Source organism: Anopheles gambiae, chromosome 2 (genome assembly GCF_943734735.2).
Source record: "Anopheles gambiae chromosome 2, idAnoGambNW_F1_1, whole genome shotgun sequence".
Taxonomy (NCBI): Eukaryota; Metazoa; Arthropoda; class Insecta; order Diptera; family Culicidae; genus Anopheles; species Anopheles gambiae.
This window is the reverse complement of record NC_064601.1, coordinates 22,945,311-22,968,263: the sequence shown is the minus strand read 5'-3', so window position 1 is coordinate 22,968,263 and position 22,953 is coordinate 22,945,311. Positions and strand designations below refer to the sequence as shown.

The window sequence follows — 22,953 nt, the reverse complement described above, 5'->3', positions numbered from 1 at the left end:
GATTCATCGATTGCGTGCGAATCGACCAACGGTGTGCATCTTCCCTCGCGCTCGCACGCTGTATCGCTCTGCCTCTCTCATTCGCCCTCTTTTTTTAAATCCATCCATTTTGTAGCGTATCGTTTTCATGGTTACGCCAAAAAGCTTTCCCCCACCGGCGGAAGCTTTCGCCTGGATGCAACAGGCTGGGGTTTTTTTTCCCCTTCGTTGTTGTTGAATCCCCACAGCCGAAGCTCCGGACCCAGTTCGGCGTCTTATCAGGCCATCGGGTGCGGGCTCGGTCTCGCCCGCTTCGGGCAGCTCGCAGATGGACCGAAGGCTCACCGAAGCACGCTGCATTCAGTCGTGCCAGTCGTGCGTTTACCGTCGTGCCGGAAGCGCGCGTGTTAGTCGTGTGTTGCGTGCGCCGTGTACAGACCAAAGGTTGCAGGTGGGCAAAAGCAGCAGCAGCACCGTTACAGATCTGCAACCGTTACGGCGTCCTTCCGGAAGGGGGCTGTTGCATCCTAGTTCCGCGTGTTGCAACCGGTGGTCGTGGCTGTTAGTACGGCGCGCGCTGCAAGCCATCGATCGGCGACGTTTCCCGCGACACAGGGTCAGGTCGGTAGGGGTCCAAAAATAGTTTGTTAGCGAAACGTAAACGCTCCCGGACCAACGGTTTCCCCGGCGACCTGTGGGTGCTGGGCCGAATGCCTGAAGGCCGTACTCGTGGTGGAGCAGTGTGGCAAACGACATTTTCGTACGCTGGTTGTTCGGGAAAAGCGGGAAATATTTTTCTATCGAGCTGCAGGGGTCCACTTTTTCAGTCGAAACGCTTACTCCGAGAGCTTCGGCATCGCAGGGGCAGTGTGCATTCAGTTGCTCGCTGTCGAAGATGATGTGCAAGTGCATTCAAAGTGGGCCAAGATTGAAGTTTGATAACGTGCCAGTAGTGATTGGTGTATGTGTGTGTGTGTGCTTGTGCTAATGGTGCTGTGTGTTAGGCAAGAAGTTTTCCGATGCAATGTTCGCTGTGGCATCGCTGCATCTGTGCGGTTCGTCGTCTAAAATAAGCATACTTGTGTTCTATTAGTAAATTGTGTGTGTGTGTGTGTGTGCTTGATGTAAATGTGTGATTGTATCTCAATGTGATAAAGGAAGCTTTTGCGTGTTTATGAAAAGTGTTTCAGTGAGGGTTCGAATCCTACTTCTTCAACCTTGTGTGCGAGCCTCGAATTTCGCACTCGGTGGAACTCTGAATGTCTGTGATAAATCCTCTTTTATTTCTACATTCATGTGTAAATGTGTGTGTGTTTGTGTGAAGGAGAGCATTGCTACATCCGCGTATGAAAAGCTTATGCGCTACTGGTTCCCTTTTTTGTAACAAATATACACAAACTAACGCCCGTCTTTAAGGAGGGAGAACAAGTGGCATTAAGGGATCGTCTTCTATCCTCCTGTTGAATGTCTAGATTATCGAGTAATTGAACGCGTGTGCTGCGCTACCTTTGCTACGAGTAAATAGAGCGGGAGGAAAGCCTTCCTGCCCCTACGCCCCATAAATCAACTCGTCGTACGTGACACGAACTATAAATAAAGTGTGCGAGTGTGTGTGCGCCCAAAAACGTAACGCCAATCAAGGAACGGGTTTTCTTATGAGCTTTTCCCTCCAACAACGCCAACAGAAATTGAATGTTGCTACTACTGCTGCTGCGGCTGCTGCCGCCGTCCGTTTGATGACGGTTGAACCACAAACTCGTGTCGAGAAAGAAGTGAAAAAAAAACTCTAAAAGAAAGGATCCCTTTTCGATTGACAAATTGCAAAACCTAGATCGTGTACCGTGTTCAAGGGAAAAAAGAGAGAGAGAAAGGAAAGTGAGCTCACGGGACTTACGGGAACCGTTTGATAATTTGCATTTTTTGGACATTGGAGGTGGAAGAATTTTTCGGCAAAACTCTATTCCACGGGGTTTTGGCTTTCACTGGTCCGAGTTTGTGTGTGTGTGTGAGAAAGAGTTTTTTCTTCATCCGGTGATTGCCAGTGAAGCGTGCACGATCGGATCGAAGGCGGATTATTCGAACATTATGGATGCAAACCGGGTCGGGTGGAAAATATTATCAGTGCCGTGATTTATCCCGGGTCGTGCGTGCCGGTCCCGTGCGGGAAATTCTTCGATCTAGAAAGGGGGACCAAGTTTTGGCACAACCCCAATCCCGCCCTCTTGCGGGCCTTGCGTGGCCATAATTGGAAAGGCCCGCCTGGGTCCATGTGGAAAGGCGTTCGAGATGGAACGTGGAAAACGTGGAAGTGATCGATAGACGAAAGAAAAAAAATGAAAAAAAAGTGTAAAATCGAAAGAGCCTAGAATCTGGTCGAATATTCGAACGCCGTCAGTGAGTGGATAGGATTGTAAGCACCACACGCCAAACACTTCAGAAAGAGTCCAGGTGCAAAGGAGCAATCACGAACGCTACCCTGTTTCCCCCCTCGCTAGTAAATCCTGCGTGAAAGGTGTGAAGAAGCGAACCGTGTCCCAGGAAGAAAAATAAAAGCGAAGAGTGAAAGGATTCGCAAATTTAACCTTTTTGCACCACGTAAAGCCACGTTCATTTTTAGCACACACTCACACGTGGACACGTGAGCAAACGTATCTTCGCAAACGGCGGGCCCGCTCGTGGCTGGAAGGAAGTTGGCCCCGGCGCAGATGGATTACCAGGCTGCCGGTGTAGCGACGCACCGACCCGGACATGGATTGTTGCTAGCGGGTAGGTAGCAGTGGGGTCACATTTACCACTGAAGAGATTCCCAAATTATTTATACATCTGTTAAGCATTTCGGGACGGAGTTGTGGGGGTGAAATATGAGCAAATGGTACCGCCGAATCCGGTTTGATTGATGGACAATCAGTCAGTGAGGGGATCGGTGCTCAAAACACGCCCGCCAAATAATTTCGAAGTAACAATGTCAATCCCCCCTCTTCAGTGGGTCGGGTGGGATGCGTCTTACACGCAGTTTTTCAGTCGCGTGCCTTCAAAATTAGCTTTTAAACTAATGAAATGTTTCTGCTCGTTGCTCGCTGCGACGGCGAGTGTGGTGAGTTTTGCAGCTTACGCCGGTTTTGTTCTGAGTGCTGTACGGTGAGGCTTTTATGTTTTCCCGTCTAACCGGAAATATGATCCTTCCTATCCAGCAGCCAATCAAAAAGGTGAATTGATGGTGGAAAGGGAGAAGAAAAGCACCATCGTGCGTTCGCGATAAAACATGGACAATGTAGCACAGCGAGGAAGTAAAACACAATAAAAAGACGCTCGATTTCGAGCTATCGAGCTATCAGCAGATCTTTAGCGTCGTTATGGAAACGGTACAAAATTTAGGGAAATGGAGGAAAATAGCACCACAGTTGCTGCCATTTTTGACTGTGTGGCGGTGAAGCATAAAAAAGACAAATAGGACAGGACGGACGGATACGGACAGACGCGAATGGTTTTCCGACTCCGAGAAGTCGTTCGGGTGAGAACAAAAAAAAAAGGGTTCGGTTGAGTTGATTTGACTGATTTTTCGCGATTTGGTGAAGCAAACTGCTTAACCGAAGGATGGCGCTGTGATTAGCAGGAATTGTTTTGCTGCTTTATGGCTCAATGAATGCAGAAGGTAATACAATTACGATTAACAATTCTAGGGGCAGATTTCGGGACGGAATCACGAATAGCACGACGGTTGCCGGGCGATTGCGCTGTTACGGTTTTGACACATTTCGAGGAGATTTTTGTTTTGAGCATTCCGAGTGTTCTTACGCGGTAAGGATGTATTTGGAATGAAGTTGTGTCATTCCAGTTAAATGTTTTTCGTTGCTTTTGTTGCTTGAGAAAAGGAAATTTTAGGAGGAAAGGTTCAGTATAACTTTTGGAATTGTAAAGGAATGGTTGAATTTGTAGGATTCTTGAAAAGAAATGAACAGATTTACAGGAAACTCTATTTTTAAATACGTTTTATAGGCCTGAAACAATCTTTAAGCTATATGTTCTTGTTTTCGAGAATACGAATAAAATAGGATTAAATAAGAGCTTGTGTCAGGCCAATAGCATACATTTCGGCGTATTTGTTCATATTGCATACTTTAAGGCAAAAAGCCACATTAAGGGAAAGCAATTTGTTTTATTTACATTTCCTAACGTCGTGTCCACTTTCCAGCCTGTTTACAGTGGGAAATTCTCGCCATAAGCATCAACTTGCGTTAATTGCATCACGTCCCGTATTCACCACGCCGTTTGTCCCCGATGGACTCTCATATACCTTTAATCACTTTTCAAAGAACGATCCTATCATGAGCAAAACGGGAAGTTAACAAAAAAAAAATGCATCCCCTCCATGCCCAAGCTTTACCCCATCCGAAGGCAAAAACGGGGTGAAAGGATATTAAATTTTCACTGAACCGGAAACTAGTCGGCTATGACTGCGTTAGACGGATTCCTGTTTGCGCTTTGTGACCATCCACCCGGGCTAAATCCTTCGCTCCGTGCAGCCATACTGTGTTGACCTCCTCAACCGTAGACACGAAGAAATATCAAACGAATGACGGGCGGGTAAAGCGCAAGTTCTTTTCACCGCTGGGATCGTAAAGCGAGTAGTAGTTCTTTCTACTTCTCCGTCGATCTTCGCTCCCTCGCACGCCCCTACTCCCTGCCTATAGCTATTCATCTCAATTCACGCGACACCGCCCGGATGGAAAGCGCCCTCGCTTTGACATATGGCGTTCGGTGTATGAAACGCCGGCTCAGTCACAATGCTATTATTGATTGTAAAGTCGCTTTATTATTTAGCACACTTTTCGAGCGGTGCGAAGCAGTTTCTCATCGCGGGAGTGTGGGGGTAGGGCGTCGCTCGCCTGCTTGAAGGGTTCGCAGTGTGATTATTAAAGTTGATCGAAAAGTTTTCCCGAGCAGGCAGCAGTAAGAAAGGCTGGCAAGATTGTGCCGGTTAATCCCCATCCCGGTAGATGGTAGGAATTTTAAGGCTGCTGCTGCTGCTGCTGCTGCTGCTGGTTTTCCTCGGCAGGTAGGGAAGGATGAAGCTCAGCCAGCTGTACGGTCGAAGAAGCCGACCGTGTGCAAACAGAATCTAATGGCCACAGCGAATGGCTCTTCAGTTTGCACAGTGCGGTCGTGTGTTGGATACACATGTGTGTTTTGTGCTTTGTTTCTAACCCTTCCTTAAGTATTCATCGAATGCATTCAGCGTGAATGCCATGCTCGTGCAGCATGCGCAGGGATGCGGGAGCATCCAAAACGATGGCAGTCAGTCTCAGGCAATTGCCTCAAGCACCGGAAACGGAAAAGAACTTCAGCCGTCGCTGGGTCGACGCTGCGACCGATGGACGGGACGCTGGCACGCCGGGATGATTATTTCTACCCATCATTCCGGCTGTACTTTGTATGACGAGCAGTAGCACGAGCCAAGCACGGTGTGCGCAGTGATGTGTCTGTGGTATTGAACGAGATTATGGGTAAGGTAAAAAAAATGAGCGATAAAAAATGGTCGCTCGCAGAGCTTTGGCGCATGGCCTGCGTGAACGTAATTAAATTTCTTCTCAAAATCAAACAGCGCTTTCGGACGCGTAACAGCAATCGAAACAGCAGGGAAAGCACGACGATGGTTTAGTTTTATGTTACAGAAGAATTATACCAGAACAAAAAAGTGTTGTCGTCGGGTGCGAGTAGGGTGGCACCGAAGCCCCAACCGCGTCTGTTAGCTTTGATGAAAAGTGCAGTGCAAAGAGTGTACCATCGCACAGCAAATATCAGGTTTCTGATTGGATAGTATACGGTGCACTGTTTTTTTTTTTTGGGTTGCACTCGCCCGTGTCTCGATATGCAATTTCATCAGAACAGCGGTAGAGAGTGAAAGAGAACAAAGCAGCTGCCGGTGTGCCAGTCGGGTTACACGGCAATGTAATGTAAAAATTGGTTCAGATTTGTGATCATTTATCTTGTCTGCGGGGCTATAAAAGCGTCCATTCCGATGCGGGTTAGCAATGATTGGTTTTTGTTTCATACCGTAGTGTACCGAACATATTCAGGGAGAGAACAAAACGTAGGATTTGCCCGTACATGGAGTCCGAATATTTTTTTCATGCCTTTTTTTCTGTAAATGCATTGCTGCACTTTGTAGGTTTTTAGTTTTTCACCTAACAACGATGATTTTCTATGAAAAGTTGTGAGTTTATATTTTGATTTGGGCTTTGTTTCATGGTCTCTCGACATGGCGGTGGATGTATGCGAATTTGTATCCGCCTAGATAATACTACCAGAGCAAACAAACAATGTAGAGTTTTCACTGCGTGGAAAATCGCCTGAACTTTTAATGCGAAAAGAAGTAATCTTTATTTATTTTTATAGTGCTTTGAATTTCTGGGAATTACTTTTTGCGATATTCTATGAAGCGTTGTCTATCTCATACGAGAATTAAAATTGCATCGTTAACGGCCTTTCTAGATAAAAGTAAAGATGCGCATGACGTATGTTGTTGATGAATATGAATAGAGTGCTACAACTAGTGCATACTTTTAGGCGTTTCATTAAGTGTGATTGGCGAGACTGATGAGACTCTAACGATTGGAGTTACGTCAATTGCAAATGCAAATAAAAACGAATCATAATATGCGATATTTTGAGTGCTTCTGTAACTTGCCCTATACAAACATCCAAAAAAAGTCGTGATAGCTCAAAACATTTCCATCCGCAATCTGTCAACATCGATGTTATATAAGAAAAACTATCAAGCAATGCCGTATCATGTTGCCACATTTCACCATGCATTCAGGCGGACCCATCCATTAAGTACGTGTCGCGCACCCATCAGCAAGTAATATTTCATTATCATAACACGCGTGCAAGAGAATCGATCGATAGCGATAACGAGCTGTGCACCCTGGAACGGTGTCGAACGTACGCGGCTCGAACCTGATTCATTAAAAGCAATGACCAGCCCACCGGGTTTGCTTCACCTCAGTGCGCTGACAATTACATTTACTGCTGGTTCGATCGTTTCGTAACGATTCACGCACACGGGTTACTAACGGTCGGAATCGGAATCGGATGTATCCCTCGGCTAATACTGCTCCCTAGATTGCGGCAGATTGACGCAATATCTATCGATGACGATGGTAGTGAGGCTAATAACTTATCCCTCGTACTGAATGCGTTTCCATCGCCACAGATTGGTGCCGTTCCTATCGATACCGAAACGCGCAGTGTGGAAAGTGCACATTGCGCACCATTGCAACACGCACCCGGTTTCTCCAATACGAACGTGTGTCTTTGTGTGTGAGTTATGAAAACGGACAAAAAATTGCGCACAAAAAACAAACATTTCCTTTGAACTTTTCATTTCCAATTTCCAGTGAGCCGCAATTAACATGGAGTTGCTTTTCTGGCTAGACTTCAATTACTGAAACATGGTTTCGGTTGAAATTGTGAGATTTGTGCTAAGCTTGTGCAGTACCGGACGTTGAGTTCTGTATCAATATTCAAAGGGGTATGCAAAAACAGTCACTGGTAGGAAGAGGCACAAAAAACGATGTTTAAGCTGTGTTGGAAAAATGGTACATTGGAATATGAGCAAGAGAAAATAAGAGCAAAGAATTTAAATATTAGCTCCAATGGGAAAACAATCATCCACAAACAAAAGCTTACCCTCCGGTTGATTAATACTGGCTGCAATCGCTCAATTGACCACCTAAATGTGCCGATAACCGCCGGCATTTTGAATCGCCCTTTTCATTTGTTCGTATTTGCCCACTAATATTTGCCATTAAAACTACCCTCCTGATTAAAGTACAAATCAATCATCCTTCACCTGTTAGCCTAATCGTCTATTGTTTAGCATGGTAAATGATTAAGCTGAATGCTGCTTATTGCTTCGCTGCTAATGGGAAAAAGTGCCATTTATAAAACCATAATCCTGTCCAATGAAGCATTCGCAATCCCTGTGGTATTATAGGGACCAATCGCGCTGGCAATCGATTCCGTGCAAACGGTTTTAAAGTGATGGAGTCTGGTTGTTGTCAAAGCATTCCCAATGGTATGAGGCACGAGCTGGGGCAAAACTGAAATGACAGGTTTCGCTACAGAGTGCCGGAACCGGAATGTGATGGAAGGCACTGTAAAGCGAAAACTTTCAGCTGCTGCGAAGCTGAAACTCACAAGGGAAAGAAAAACTTTGGCGCAGTAGAATAGGTTATACTAAATATAATTTAACTATTGTTTTGATAAATATTCACAACCAAAAACAAAAAACAAAAAGCTTGTACATCAACACACATTGCCAAATAAACAATTTATTAAATCTGATCGAAAAAAAACCCCTGAAAGGTATGCAATATCACATCAAAATTAACTTTTTAGACAAACAACCGGATAAATTGGGTTCCAACCACAGCAAAACATGATTGACAAGATTGTAATAAAAAAAATCTCTCCTTCCCTTTCTTTCCAACAAAAAAAGAGAATGAAAAGACATCAGCAAATCAAGAGCGCATGCTGACATGCTGCCAGGATGTTGTTCTGTATTTAATTACTTAATTTTTGGTTTGCAGTGTGTGTTTTTTACCGTCCCTTTCAGGGCAATTCAATCGAGTCAAAACATGGACGAAGCAACCGCCGAGAGTTTGCTCTATTCAGTTCATTGAAAAAAACACTCAGTGCATCGATTTCACCATCAAAGCACTAAATTCAATGTGGGGGATTAAATTTCTCGTTCTCGTACCCACCGTACCGTTCGCCTTCGGCATCGTTCCCGGGTGACGTTTAATCAGATGGATTTGTTTGCTTGTCACGGTGTTGTTGTCGCAGTGGACGACGGGATGTGCCGTTTTTGTTGTGGTTGTGATGTTTTGTTTTCAGTCACTTTGCAATTCATTTCCACCCAACAGTGAGGTTCGAAATTCCTTTTCATGCAGTGGTACCGTTGATTTGGTTGACGAAAATGTTTTTATTCGGTTCGGTACAATAAATACCGCCAGCAGGCTGCAGCAAATGTTTGGCAATTTTTCCTAGAAGGCACCGTAAGTGGTTTACATTTTTGTGAATAATGGACAATATATGTAAGCACACACACACATACACACACACACACACACACATACACACACACTCAAACTCACAGAACTGAGCAGTCTCCTAATGTGGGGAAAATTGCAAGCTTATTATAGCGCACGCACGCGGGCAAATGAACACAAAAGGGCGCCGCCATCGCATAGCTAACTAGATCGTATTGTCGGGCGTACCGATTCCGACCGCCCGCTTCTACCGACCGTGTTCCGGTACTGGCACGTCCCAAGGAATGCGATCTCTGTTTGTACAAAGGAATGTGGCTTGAATGATGAAGAAAATTTGGATTTCAGCGCAATAAATGTGCTGCTATGAGCGGTAGGTACCTCGCTGGCGGAGCTTCCGTTTCCGATTCTGTTCGTTTCGTTCACGACGTGCTGGAAGTGATTGGTGTGAGTGTGTGTGTGTGTTTTTTTTTCGAAAACTAAATTGCTGCTTTGCTGTGGGATTTGGATGTATCGAGTCTCCGAGCTATCGACAACCAGCTTGGATAAGAGAGCGACCGGTAATCAATGTTGCTCCCAGCGGTGAAGTAATGTGCACAAACATTGATTAGCACGTATTGGGGATGTTTGGAGAAATGTTGCAGTAAAGGTTATGTTATGCAGGAAAATAGAGCGGACGAGTCCGGAGCGTAGAGAAGTATTAGCAATGCTGGCACAATTATTGGTCTAAAGAAAGGATAGCAAAATGTTTACTAATTTTGCTCTTGACTTATCGCGTTAACAAATTTGAATTGCACTCAACATGTTATAGTTATTTTTTTTTTGTAAAATTACTTGAAATTGTAATCAAAATAGCAAGTAAAATATTATCTTTAACCGTTTTGAATTAATTTGTATATGAATACTATTTTCTTCCCATATTTATTATTTTTTTTATCAATGTGCATCAACTCTAATTTGACCTGCAGCCTAGTAGCTGCTTATAATTACCCACGGGAGCATAACTAGTCCTGCGTTTAGTTTAAATCTGTCTTATTACAGTCAGCTATTATTATTTTTTAAATTTCCCATAATCCTCACCAATTCAATAAATTTGTACAAATGGTACTAAAAGGCATACAATACGTGAGATCTTTACATAAACAGATCGCAGATATATGAAAATACCATAACTGTGCATACCTTTAGGCGTTTTAGCATATGAAATCTTCGAACAGCGAAAGCAGAGTTAATCGCGTTTTTAAAGCTAACAACAGCGGACGCCCCCTTCACATCGGCAGCAAATAGATGGCTTAAGATTTCGCTCGAATGATTATATGTGCACCATGATAAGTGACCATTAATTGACAGCATTTTTCATTAGCCTCGTTCCAAACGCCGAGCAGCACCGACCGGCACCCAACGTAGCAGCGTCGCCCGCAAGCTCAGGGTGTTGCTGATCGTACTTTCAGCAACAAGTTCAGTCGCTCGCAAGCTAACCTCCCTTTTTGCCCTTTAACATCCGACCTGTTTTGGAAACCTTGCCACCCGACGGCGGCCCGAACGATCGAAGATGCGTTACATTAGGCAATGCCGAAGTGGTCGCAATTAGTTTCCGCTCGCACGGAAGCGTAAAAGGTGAACCTCCCGGGGGTAGCATCCGTCCGTTCGTCGGCGGCAGGTGACAGAGCAGCCTGTGAAATGTAACACAAGGAGGGGAAAAAAGGAAGCACCGGAGACATAAATTACCGTCGTAAATTTTCCTCGGCTGTTCCGGGTGTCCGGGAATGTGCGACCGATGGTTACACGGCGGTGTGCGGAAACCCACGGCACAACTCGATACAGCTGACATTGTGTGTGTGTCAGAGAGTGTATGTGAGTGTGAGTGTTTTATGTTATCGCTACAACGCTACAAGTGAAGTGGAAGTAGTCATCGATGTCGGCTGTCGGAGTTGAAGTGCTTCGTTACTGGTGGGATGACTACAAGAAGGGCCAATACATACAATTACAATACACAGTCACGAAAGGATGCATTGTGTTGTCGCAAGTGGTTAACAACAGTGCGTACGTAGGCAACGCAAACACCTGTCCTGTGTGCGCGGAAGCCTTTTGCTCAGCACGCAGAATTTCGTGGTGGCTTTCAGTTTCGCCGCATAATTTATACGGCTGTACAAAACAACTTTTCAACCGCTTGGTGCGGAAACATGCAAACCACCATTTCATTCACAATCGACAGAGAGTGGCGTGTTGGCTCGGGGGAAAAAAACCTACAAAAGAATTACTCTGTAGCATTGTGCAAAGTTTAATGCTATTACCATAAAACGAAGCACCCGTTACGGTACGGCTTGAAACTTTTGCCCGCCCAATGCCCTCCCCAAACGGCAAATGCATAATGAGATTTGGTAAAATTCTAATAACTCTTCCACCGAAACGTTTTCAAATGCGCGTTGGAAAGACTGGATCGAAATTCATTGAAACATTCATTGTAGCCGATTACGTTCGTCAGTAATCGATTGCGGAAAACTTTCGCACAGACCTGACTTTCGAGCCAATGTCTGACCAATCGGCGTTCGGGGTTGGAGGGGTGAGCTTCGTGACTGATAATGAGGTTTAATTTATTCCAGCAATATTGTGTTTGCATATTGCTTTCACGTGGGGGCGCCTGTCGGTACAGTTGGAAACTCCTACCATTTGTGCCATGAGTTGGGGGGAAATGGTCGGTATAGAGAGTATTTTTTTTTTTGTATCAGCAGCTTAACAAGTCAGCATGGTCCAGCTGGATGGAATGAAAAATTAATGCAACGGCGTTGCGAACAGTCGCACAACCACCAGGGCATCCCGATAAAGCACTGACTGTCCGTTAACAATGGAACACAAATAATCTCCTTAAATGGTACCATTCAAACCGATGGCCACGAAAATCGCTCTCCCTATCTCGGCAGCTTCGTAATCCGCCCCGAATCTCGATTTTGTGGAGCGGATAATGGTGCGCTTAACGGTGGCGAAGGTCAGAGTCTTTAGTGCAAGCATTTCCGGATGAATACAGGCGTAAACATGAAAGGAAGCAACTTTACACATATTTTGTAGGACAAGGAGCATTTGCTCGGGGGAGGATGTTTGTCTCCCGCTGTGAACCGTTGGGTGCAGGACGACTGCTGGCGGCAAATCGAATGAAAGTCCATTTGCATGTGCCTGCCTTTGGAGGGTGTATTTAGTGCGGTACGTACACCTTTAGATAGGCAGCGAGGGAAGCGCAGCGAGGACGGTAACGATGCGGATGTTTTCGGTCACAAAGCTGGCACTAGCATCTGACAGGCTACGGGCACGCGAAATCCCTGTCACCGTAGTGACAACTTCAACTGTAAACCGTGGCGCGCTTGGCTGGGCACAAAGCCCAGCAGCCCAGTCGTGACGGTCGGCGTCCGTGCTCGTCAGCATCATGCGATGTCCACGATCTGTTCGGTGGTCCAGTTCGTATAACTAATGTTAGCAGCAGTAGCACCGAAAAAAAAAAACGAAAATCCTCCATTCTCTCGCCGGTAGTTTGCCGAGCGAGCGCGCGGGTACTTAACCGTACAAAGTCGAACGCGCGTGCATCATCGGAACGGGAACACGGAGGGGCTCGCGGAAAGCGAATAGCGAATGGTTGGTAGTGGCACTACTCTCTACACGAAGCAACCATGTTCACCGCTCCGAGGGGTGTTTCCATTTTGGGTGTTAGAAGGAGGTGCCAATGCACTGATGGTGCTGCTGCTGCTGCTGCTGCGGATGATGATGATGAGAATGCCACCGGCTATTGCTGGTGTCATGTTTTGCACCGTGTCTAGTCAGAATGCTGACACGAAATTTGCTGTTCTGCTGACGTTTGCCGAATATGTTAGCTGATGTGAGCTACTGCTGCTGCTGCCGCCAGAATCGATTGGTGTTGAGCGGTTTGAATATGTTAAGGAGTACTGAATCGCGAGAACGTACTTGCCGGGCACCGGGATGATGATATGGGAAATATATTTGGTAAATTAATGTTTCGCGCTGGTTGACACGGGGTTGGCTCGTGAATTGATAATGCACACGGGAGTGCAGTAGTACTTACGTACTACTCGTGGGGGGGTTTTGAATAGTGGTTTGCGGGCAATGTGATTGATGGGCTACAATGTTGCCGAGCATGATCAAGTAGCTTTTATTAGCTTCTCAGTGTGACACACACTGAGTAATGACTTTAGAGCTTTTGGAAAAAGGATTTCGAATGTGACCCGAAATAATAAAATATTAAGTGGTGCAGCGGAAATCAATCCTTAAATTAAAGCTTTGAATAATGAATTGAACAAAATTGCACTCATTGAAATTACACATAGACGGAAGCGAATTTAAATAAAGAAATGGAAGGGACAAATTGCAATGCAAGTTGCAAACATTTAGGCGCTTTCAGTTTACAATGGTAATCAGCTGGTGTGAATTAATACTGCAAATGATTCTCTTTCCCTCAGGGTATCAATTACAACAATGAGACACATTTAAATCATATTTAGTATTAGAAAATTAGTCGATTACACAATCAGTCGATTCGAAACAAAAACAATACAAATTAAGAATTAGAACTTTCCCAAGCCTGTTGATGACGATTGCATTTGATACTATTTATTGTATGTCATAGTTTATATTTGGGGGATTTTTCGCACACTTTCAATTAACAGAATAAAATCCACGGTAATGCTAATACAACAATTTCCTTCTTATGTTCTATGCACCGCCTGCATCTAGGCAACTGGTATGACTTCATTAGCTTGTTTAGACACTTAAAGTTGGTTGCTGGCGACAAGAAAATGAATCTATGCAGTGATAAATTCTGATAAGTTCACTACACTACAAAGTCAAACGAGTTCACCAAGAAGTCTAGGAGTGATGGGGAAATAAATCAAACAACTCTATTAAAGTTTATGCACGCCAAAAATTGAACCATGGCATCTGATCATGTCGTACTTCGTTTGACCGCCTAGCCAATGTAATTGGAAAACTCCGCTCAGAAATGCTGCGTGTTTGTCTTTCCAATCTTTTCCGAACACTGTACCTCATGAAGGTACAAGAAACTGCCACCAAGCAAGCTCATCCAGCACATCATAAAGTCGACATTGGAAAGATGGGATGAGCAAAAGAAGAAAGAAGAAAAAAATCATCTTGACGCTTGAAGCGTACGATGCTGACGACGGTAGTTTTGTGAGTGTAAACTTTACAGGATGCGGGCAAAGGTTCATGGCTTTGCTCCATTATTAATTAGCTCCCATGGTACCCTGCGGGCGTACGGGAGGGGAGTTTTAAGGGAATGCAAACCCCATCCTATCATCCCCTTTCATGGTGCCCAAAGTCCGTTGCTCTAATTTTCATTCACTTGCGTTCGGTGGCTTCGTTTCGGTTACGGATTTTTTTTTTCTCTCTCTCTCCATTTGATTTCTCCTCCCACTCCTTTCCTCCTTTCCTTGCCTAGGGGAGAGGGATATTATCGTGCGCGGAATTTCAATTCCATCCGTACCGGATTGGTTAATGAAGATATGAGGCATAGTGGCATAGCGTGCTTGCCTGAAAGCTTGTTGGTGGGTGATGGTAGTGGCTGCCCTCGGTGCTGCATAATTCCACCAATTAGAGGCACATTCATTTCACTTACGAAAAAGTGGAATGCGTCAGCGTCAGTGCGTGCAGGGGGGTGCCGTGAAGCGGGTGCACTGTGATTAGTATTTATTAGCCCTAGAATTATGTTTCACAGCGGGGTGCTTCTGTTGGCCTTAACATTAAATCGAACACAATGCCGTACAACCGTGACGGGTGGGGTTGTGTGTCTTCTAAACTTCAAACACACTTCAAATTGAGCATGTCCAAGAGTGCTCGAACGCACAGCCGGGGAGAGTGGGAGAGTGTTGAATTGTTTTCGCTTGCCGACAAGAGGATTACGCTGCTTATTTCCCGAAGTGTTGCCGGGTGCGAACATGACGCGCGTTTACGGTGGCAGGCGAAGGATTAGGTGACACCGTTCACTACAAATCGAGAGCTTTGCGATCGTACACACACACACACACGCATACTGTAACCATAGCGATGGTGCTTTACGTCGTTTGACGCAAGTGGTTTTACACGTCAAGTGACAGAAGTGTGACGCTTGGCTGCGTATCGGCTTCGGTACTGAGGGAAACCCAATGGAACGTAAACTTCTCGAGGAAAAGTGGGTGGAGAGTTGGAATGTTAAGGAACACAACGTTCTCAGCTTACACATTCGGTGCCTGGAAGCAAGCAAGCATCAGTTTCGACGTAAATCGCCAAACACCTTAATTAAAGTGGCTTTAAATGATTAATAAAACCATAATTATATTCTTTCTGCTTGTTTTAGCAAAACGCAACTAATTAAACGGCTTGCACCAGTGTTGCACACTGTGCAGGTTCGTTAGCCTGCTGGTTGCATTGGTGCAATCGGTGCTGTTGGTGTTTGTCAGCTTCGGTGTGTGCTACTGCACGAGGTCAGTCGAGTGGAGAGCAAATAAATGGAAACGGAAAATGTAATAAAATTGTAATTAAGCAAATCCCAAGGCGGAGAGGCGGCGGCATCGTTTATACCCGGTCGGTGGAGGGTCCACCACGGGTGGCGAGTAATAAAACACACACACACACCCACGCACCCAGTGGGACAGGAAGGTCCAAACCGGGGAAGGAGGTTGGTACGGCCGGACACATCGGTGTCGTCGTGTTTATGAAATGAGAAAAGTTTATCCGCTTTTTAATCCTCACAAGCTCGCAGCGCAGCGAAGGTCGACCCGGCCGGCCGGCCGGTTGGTCGGTCGTGATAATGATGAAGTGAACCCAATTTAAGGCAAACGGTTCACTGTTTTTAGCTGAATGTTATGGTTTGCATGGTGGGGGATTTGCCCAGCCCGCTTGCCTTCCCGCCCAGTGTGATGAGTGGCGTCAAGTGGTGCAAGCATAATGAGTGTTAATCATTGGAAGTTGTTAATTCCTAATGACGGCAATCAAATTGGACATGGGCTTAACTCCGGGGGAGAGAAGCGCTCCTTTAATTGTGCACGAGTTTATGGTTGTGCAAACTGTTGCAGGCAAGCCAAACCTGGGGGGGAGGAAATAATTATTATTAAACATGAGCTATGTTTAAATATTAGCGGAAGCCAATAATTGTTTGCCTTTAAGTGGAACGTTGCACATCCTGTGGGCTCCTTCATGTGGCTACAGCACTCTAGTCGTGCGCATTATTTTGCGCAGGGCAAACCAAAAGCCACCAAAGAAAAATAGTTTACCCTATCTTTACCAAAACCCGCTGCTAATAGTGACGCTGCACCACGCGCTCACAATTGATTTATGGATGAAAATTGAGCAGAAAATAGCATGCCAAAGGTTCGCCGCGATTGTGCTCCAAGCGTGCGGGGCGTTTGATGAATTCGCGGTTTGAACATGGGATGTATGGTTATGAGGAAAAATAAAGCAAAAAACAGAGCCCTGCATCTAGAGCGGCATCAGCCCACGATCCAGCCAAATTGATGCTATTAAATAAGTTGGAAATTCAATTTAATATTGTCTCCCGTGCCCTTAGCGAAGAAGCACGCGCCACACAATGCCGCTGTGCTGCGGTTGAGGCGCCTGCTGTTTTGCGGCATGCCAAGGTAAAAGCATCGTGATGCACCCAGTACTACCCGCTATACTGCACTGAACGGAAGCGAGCGAACGCTTAATTTCACCGTCGCGCTCAATCGTACGCGCGTGTGTACCGGGGCGATTGCGTGAGCGAGCGTGAAAAATCGACCCCGATGGCCAACAGATTTGTTTGATGCAAGTCCAGGCGCGCACAAGCACGCGCGTGTGTATATGTGTGTGTTTGAATAGTAGTCCGGAACGCCATCACCCCTCCATCGATAATTGAATTACTTTTCTATTATTTTGATTTCCATGCTGCTTCGCAGTGGTGTGCAAGTGCGGTGTGCACGGGGTTTGCACGCTTGGCAATTACGCGGGGAACGCGCGGATGGCAGGATGCAGCATTGTTGTTTTTCGTTCGTTTATCATTGCAGGCGGGCTTATCGCCCGGGCTGGCATGGCTGCTTTTTCAATCATCATTATTAATGGAAGGGTATTTTTAAATTTCCTATTTTGCGTTTTGCATTTATTATTGAAATGGGGGAGCATCAAACGGGAACTGCTGGAGATTCGCCCGATGTAGAAAGTGTGCACAAGCGGTACACCAGTTTTGCACACATTTTTCACCCGGGGAAAGCTACCGACACAGTGAAAAGCATACATTTTTTGTTATATTTTGAGCAATGTCGTTTCATTTGAGTATAATCCTCACCCAGTTACGTTTGCTGCGTTTTGATAAGCAACTTTAGTGTGTTGGTCGCTGTGGAAATCATAACCTGATTGATTATGGATTTGGTTTTGAATGAATGCAATGGTTCTGGACATGGGTATTAATTATGAACACATTTGTATGATACATGAATAAATTATTAATCCATTTTATCAAGACCAATGAAGCGGTTGCGGCATGTGAAATGAACTGCATTGTAATTAATTTACCAGTCGATGTTTATAGTCTGCTCCCGAGCTTTATGGTTCATGCGTTCTGAAGATATGAACGTTACTCGAATATTTACAGCATATGAATATAGAAGATTTTCATCAATTTTGTTGAACGTTTGCATAAAAATGGGCTTTTTTAAGCTGGCTATAGAAAGAAAAATTAAGATAGACAATTTTTTTCCAATTCCGTTCCATCCTTTGCAAGGTTATTTAAGCTTTCTTGCAATAATAAATCTACGACCATGCGAGCTGCCTATCGTCTGTTTTCCGGAATTTTCCCCTTGGTTGGACGAAGGCATGCGTGTAGGCATGTTTTGAAGGTGACATGTTTGTTTTGAAGATCTATCTCGATTTTTAACAGGTAACTGAAGAGGATAATTTTCGCGACACAATGGTTGGAGTACAGGTTTTGTATCATGTTGGTCCAGAAAATTCCAGGCCCAGAAATGTTGGAGGATGTAGGACCAGGTCGCGTACTAGGATGTCATATCGAAATTCGTTTAGAATGGTCGAATTGAGTTTTGACGTCATTGCTTGCCGCTGCGAAGCCTGTGGCTCCGATTTTTGCTTCCTGATATATGGTTTCCAGCTACTATTTCACTGTTTGGCGGATTGCATCGACCTCCCGGTCAAGCTAACGCAGCAATGTAACCACTTCGCTATCTCTGTCTTCATTTTCAGCTTCCTTTGGAACCTCAAGACGTTCAGGGTCGTTGCCAATTCGGCACCGGACGTGTTCTTTCGCTACTTTGATTGTCGTCTAATAATGTCAATATGCTGTAGATGCCGGAACAGGCTTATACGACGTCCATAAACTTACCCACGGAGTCCATTTTACACGATACAGGATGCAGTTTTTTTGATCGCGCACGCTTCTAAACATAGTTGCTTCTCTTTTTTGGCTCTCACGGTAAGAGTTCAACTGATAGAGGTGTCAAATTTTGTCCTATAGCTCATAGATTACTATAATTGATAATGCGCAAGAAAGTTTGTAAACACAAGATAAGTTGAACCTTTGAAAAAAAATTAACGCAAATTTTAGCAAAGTAATTTTGCTAAAATTTTTGCAAATTATTAAGCGAGTAATTTAAACTGAATTTGATTTTTTTAGCATCATTCGAAAAACATCATACTCTTTCTCAATTTACTAATTTAAAGCATTCACCAAAAAACAATTTAATTTGCTTTTCACACTGCATGTGTCGATTCGGTACACACAGTGCCAATATCTGTCAAACTTGGGAAACCACTGTAATGTTAAGCTTACTGTATCGCATATTCCTTATAGGAAAACAACGCCATCTGAGAGCCAAAATCGCATTTGCATAATGCGCCGCAGTGAATGCACCTTTAAATTAGCATGCTCAACCAAACGACTGCAGGTGTGTGTCTGTACTAGTGCATGCGTATACTTCGTAGTAAATCTTCGCTTAAATGTCAAACGTTACCATCATTTGGCATGCTTTATCACAGCGAAAACCCGAGACGGCACCAGGAGCAGTGATTTAATCGTCCGGCAGCGTTATGACACAGCAAACTTTCGTTTCGTTTCTCTTCATCTTACTTTCCGCCTCCTCCTGGGGGGGAATGGGGACGAAATAAAATATGTGCAACTGTCACGAGCAATCTCGATTAACATTTCACCGGTGAGCGGTGAACCCCGCAGAGGACGAGCGATAAGCGATGGGTTAAGTGATATTGCGCGTGGCATTGAGCGTAAACAATTAGTCGCAACCCGGCGGGAGTGTTGCAAATAAGGTTAATGTGTCGTTTTTTTTATGTAGATATGTTTTACTGTTTGAAATGAGTTAATGTGCAGTGGATTTTTTTGTTCAATGTTGCAAAGACAAAACGAAGCAGTTAAAACGATAAAACCACTGAATTGCGTATTTGTGGAGCAAAATGTAATAATCGCTCCACACTGAAGGAAACAATTAGCTCCGCAGTAATTGACCTGACCTCTCGTGTTATTAACGCACACACACATACAACATACCCACAGGTACAGCGGGGCAAAGTGTCTGGGTGGCAAAACTGCACGGCAACACTCACCCAACGCTCTCACCTCGGTGGTCACGTAATTAAACCGTCGTTATCGTTATCATCATTTTTGCCCCCCACTAGATCGGTCCCATCTGTTCTAGTCGGCCGTCGCCGCTATGCAATCGAAAGTTGCAGCAGCGACAGTTGCAAATGTGCTCAGCGCAATGGCAACAGCACGATTAGAGTGCCGAGAAAAGGCGGGGGGAAAGTCACAGGCAAATGAAAAATCAATATTTTTAATAAACCTTTCTGCGCGCGCGAATGAAAAGCTTTTCATTCCGCTGCCTTCTCAGGGCGTAGGAAAGCAGTGGGCGTAAAATCCACCCAAACAAACAGCGCAACCGCTCGTACATCCGCTCCCTCCACAGCCCGATAAAGTCAACAAATTAAGAAAACTTTCGAAGCGAGATTGCTATTAAAAAGTTTTCGCCTCAACTTTCAACTGCACCGTTGGTGTGTTATCGCGCGGTCTGTCATCGACGACGACCACGGCGACGGGCGGGTGGCTGATGATGATTCGTCAGAAAAAGGATGTCATCCCCGGTGAGCGCCCGGTGAGGTTAATTTATCAAAAGATCATTGCCGTCAGGGTGGGGGGGGGGGGGGGTTGAGGTACCAATCTCCTCCAACAAATCCACTGCCACACTGATCCACAGCGCACAGTGGTGCTGGAATTGATTTAAGGTTTCACCAAGCGAGGAAGGCGTTAGGCGGGTTGTGGCCGCTGACGGGGTGACGAAACACGAAAATCACATTTAGCCCGTCAATATGACAGGAGAGGATGGCTTTATGATGGGGCGAATGTACATTTTTTTTGTCCCTCCACCTCCAATCCAAAGCCCCTCGTCTCTGTCGCTGTTTTTATCATTTCCTTGTTATCCTATCCTATTTAAGTATCGCCAAAGGGGTATTTTGGTGCTGCCGAAGGGCGAAGGCAAGGCACAGTCTGAGGTGGGCGAGAAAGCGTACGAACGGGGAAGCATTTTTTGAAAGCGATAACGAAGGCTAATGGCGACAAAACGCTGATACCCCGATGAAACCCGATTTCCACTCCAAGCCCTCCACCAACCACCCCACTCCACCCCATTGCTACGGGGTCCGTTCCGTGCCGTTGAGGTTGCCGAAGGTTCCATATAATATTTATTTGTCATCATAATCCGCAGCACTTTTCCAGCTCAGTGGGTGGCAAATGAACCACCTGTTCGCGTTCCTGAACTCTCCTGCCAGCAGCTGCCTGTGTGGTGCGAGCTGTTTGGTTGTGAACGAAAGAAGTTGGAGATGGAGAGCATCAGCCGGCCTCAACATTCCCCTTGCCAACTCGGCTACAGTGGGGCGACAAAATGGCGCCCCAGTTTTTTACTCCCGTGCTTTGCAGCACTCTTCCGCAGCACTAGCTCTCCCCGTTTTCTCCCATTGTACCTGGGGATGGGGCTCGACGGAAAATTGTGTACGGTGTGAAGTTTGGCGGAGGACTTCAACACTGCTGCTACACGGCAACAAACGAGCGAGCACGGTTGGTGAGCACTGTTGTGTTGGCATCTGGGTGCTGAAAATTAAGAAGCTTTGATTTATTCGTTCACTTATGTGCTACTCGATTTTTGCCACTGCCATTGCGGTCGGTCGCTTCGCAGCTGCGGATGGGGGTGTTGATAAATGATGGTTAACAATTCGCAGGCAAATGGGTATCCGTATGGAGGAGCACTTTCAAATGAATTTTGATTTACAAAACAAAAAAGTAGATAGGCTTTTATTGAAATGAAGCATTACAAAAATTGTTTTATCGAGAATAAAGCGTGCGTTTAATATTTGAAGGATGAGTAATTAACGTCCCTAAAATGAAGCCTACGGGAAGACTGGTTGTGAACCATGGCCCTATTCGCATGAATATCACGTAGACATTAGACAAATTAATTATTATGGAGTGTTTGCTGACTTTTCCTCTAATAATGTGATTTTGTTGAGCTTGTGTTAATAGTTGCTGAGCGTTTCTTACCTAAAAATACGTATAAAAGATTCTAAAATACATCAGTGTAAAATACAGGGTTTCCCACGATTTTTTGGTTCGTTCCCATCAGTTTTTGGTGGGTTCCCATATTATTTTGGTGCGTTCCCACGATTTTTTGGCCGTTTCCCAGAATTTTTTGGTCCAATTGTATTGATATCCAATCGGAAAATACCAATAAATTATGGACACAAACCAAAAATCTATGGGATACGATCAAAAAATCGTAGGAACGCACCAGAAAATCATGGGAACTGACCAATACATTGTGAGAAACCCTGTAAAACATCTTAAAGAGTGAGACACTTTTACAGAGCATCAGATTAGGTTATTGTAATTTTTTTTTTTGCTTATGCATTCAATTGACAACAAAAAATATTTAAATGATCTATCGAAAATATAAAATCCAATTGACATCTGTCAAATTGTTACTATATTTATCTACTCAGTAGCTTCCTCCAGTAGCTCCCTCTGGTGGGAAAACCATCAGCTTAATGCTACTTAAGCGTACACAACGTTCATACTTTTACTATGCTTCTTTCCTTCTTTCGGTCCACTAAATCGGCTCGGCACTAAATATTTCATGCACTGCCGAGCCGGGACTGGACATGTTCGACATCTTAAAGCTCTTTCTCTCTCTCTACTGATGGCGCTGTGCAAATTTGATCGACCGTGTAGGTGTATTTTTAGTCGGCTGTAAGCCGTCCCTTGTGTCGCTTTGGCAAAAGACAATACACCAGCTTTGCCGGGGCGGGAAGTAAAACATGCTGAGCTCATCAAGCCATCACTCAGCGGGCATCTGTTTTGTGTAACAAATTGCACACACACACACACACACACACACACCATGATCGCTTAGCAGTAGATGCTGCCGCAATTTATTTTTCCTCGCTGGACAAGCAGGACCGTTATAGGCAAATTTAGCAGGAATTCGTTTTAGTGCGATGTAAATGGCGGTAGGAGGAGGTGTGAAAATGTTGTTTTTTTTAGTATCACACACACAGAGCCACACACACACAAACGATCGGCTAGCATTTGGAAATCATTTGATCTATGAATGCTGCACTCTGCCCTCGTTTTCTCGCGTCGAATGCCTCGATGTCTCGAATGACAAACATTTGGCGCGCAAACGGAGGGCCTTTAATTAAACGTGTTTGGGTAGCGTGTTTAATTTTATCAGTACCATGGCAACCGTTGGTAAGTGGCGGGAAGCCAGGAAAGAAGAAACCGTTCACTGTTTGACAGCACACTGCATTGGTGCGCAGATGGGCAAAAGCGGGAACGGTGATTACAGTGTGTACGGAAATAAAATGTAATCGGAACAGCTACTGG

At 45.0% G+C, this 22,953-nt stretch overlaps 1 protein-coding gene across 6 annotated transcripts in view; it reads left to right on the top strand.

Moving 5' to 3' along the window:
* The first annotated feature begins 356 nt into the window (after positions 1-356).
* Positions 357-22,953, top strand: part of LOC1273390 (voltage-dependent calcium channel type A subunit alpha-1) — an 85,422-nt gene continuing 62,825 nt past the window's right edge. For all 6 annotated transcript variants that reach the window (XM_061640777.1, XM_061640776.1, XM_061640775.1 and 3 more), the window contains exon 1: positions 357-2,745. The gene's annotated coding sequence lies outside the window, so the exon portion shown is untranslated. The remainder of the gene's footprint in view (positions 2,746-22,953) is intronic.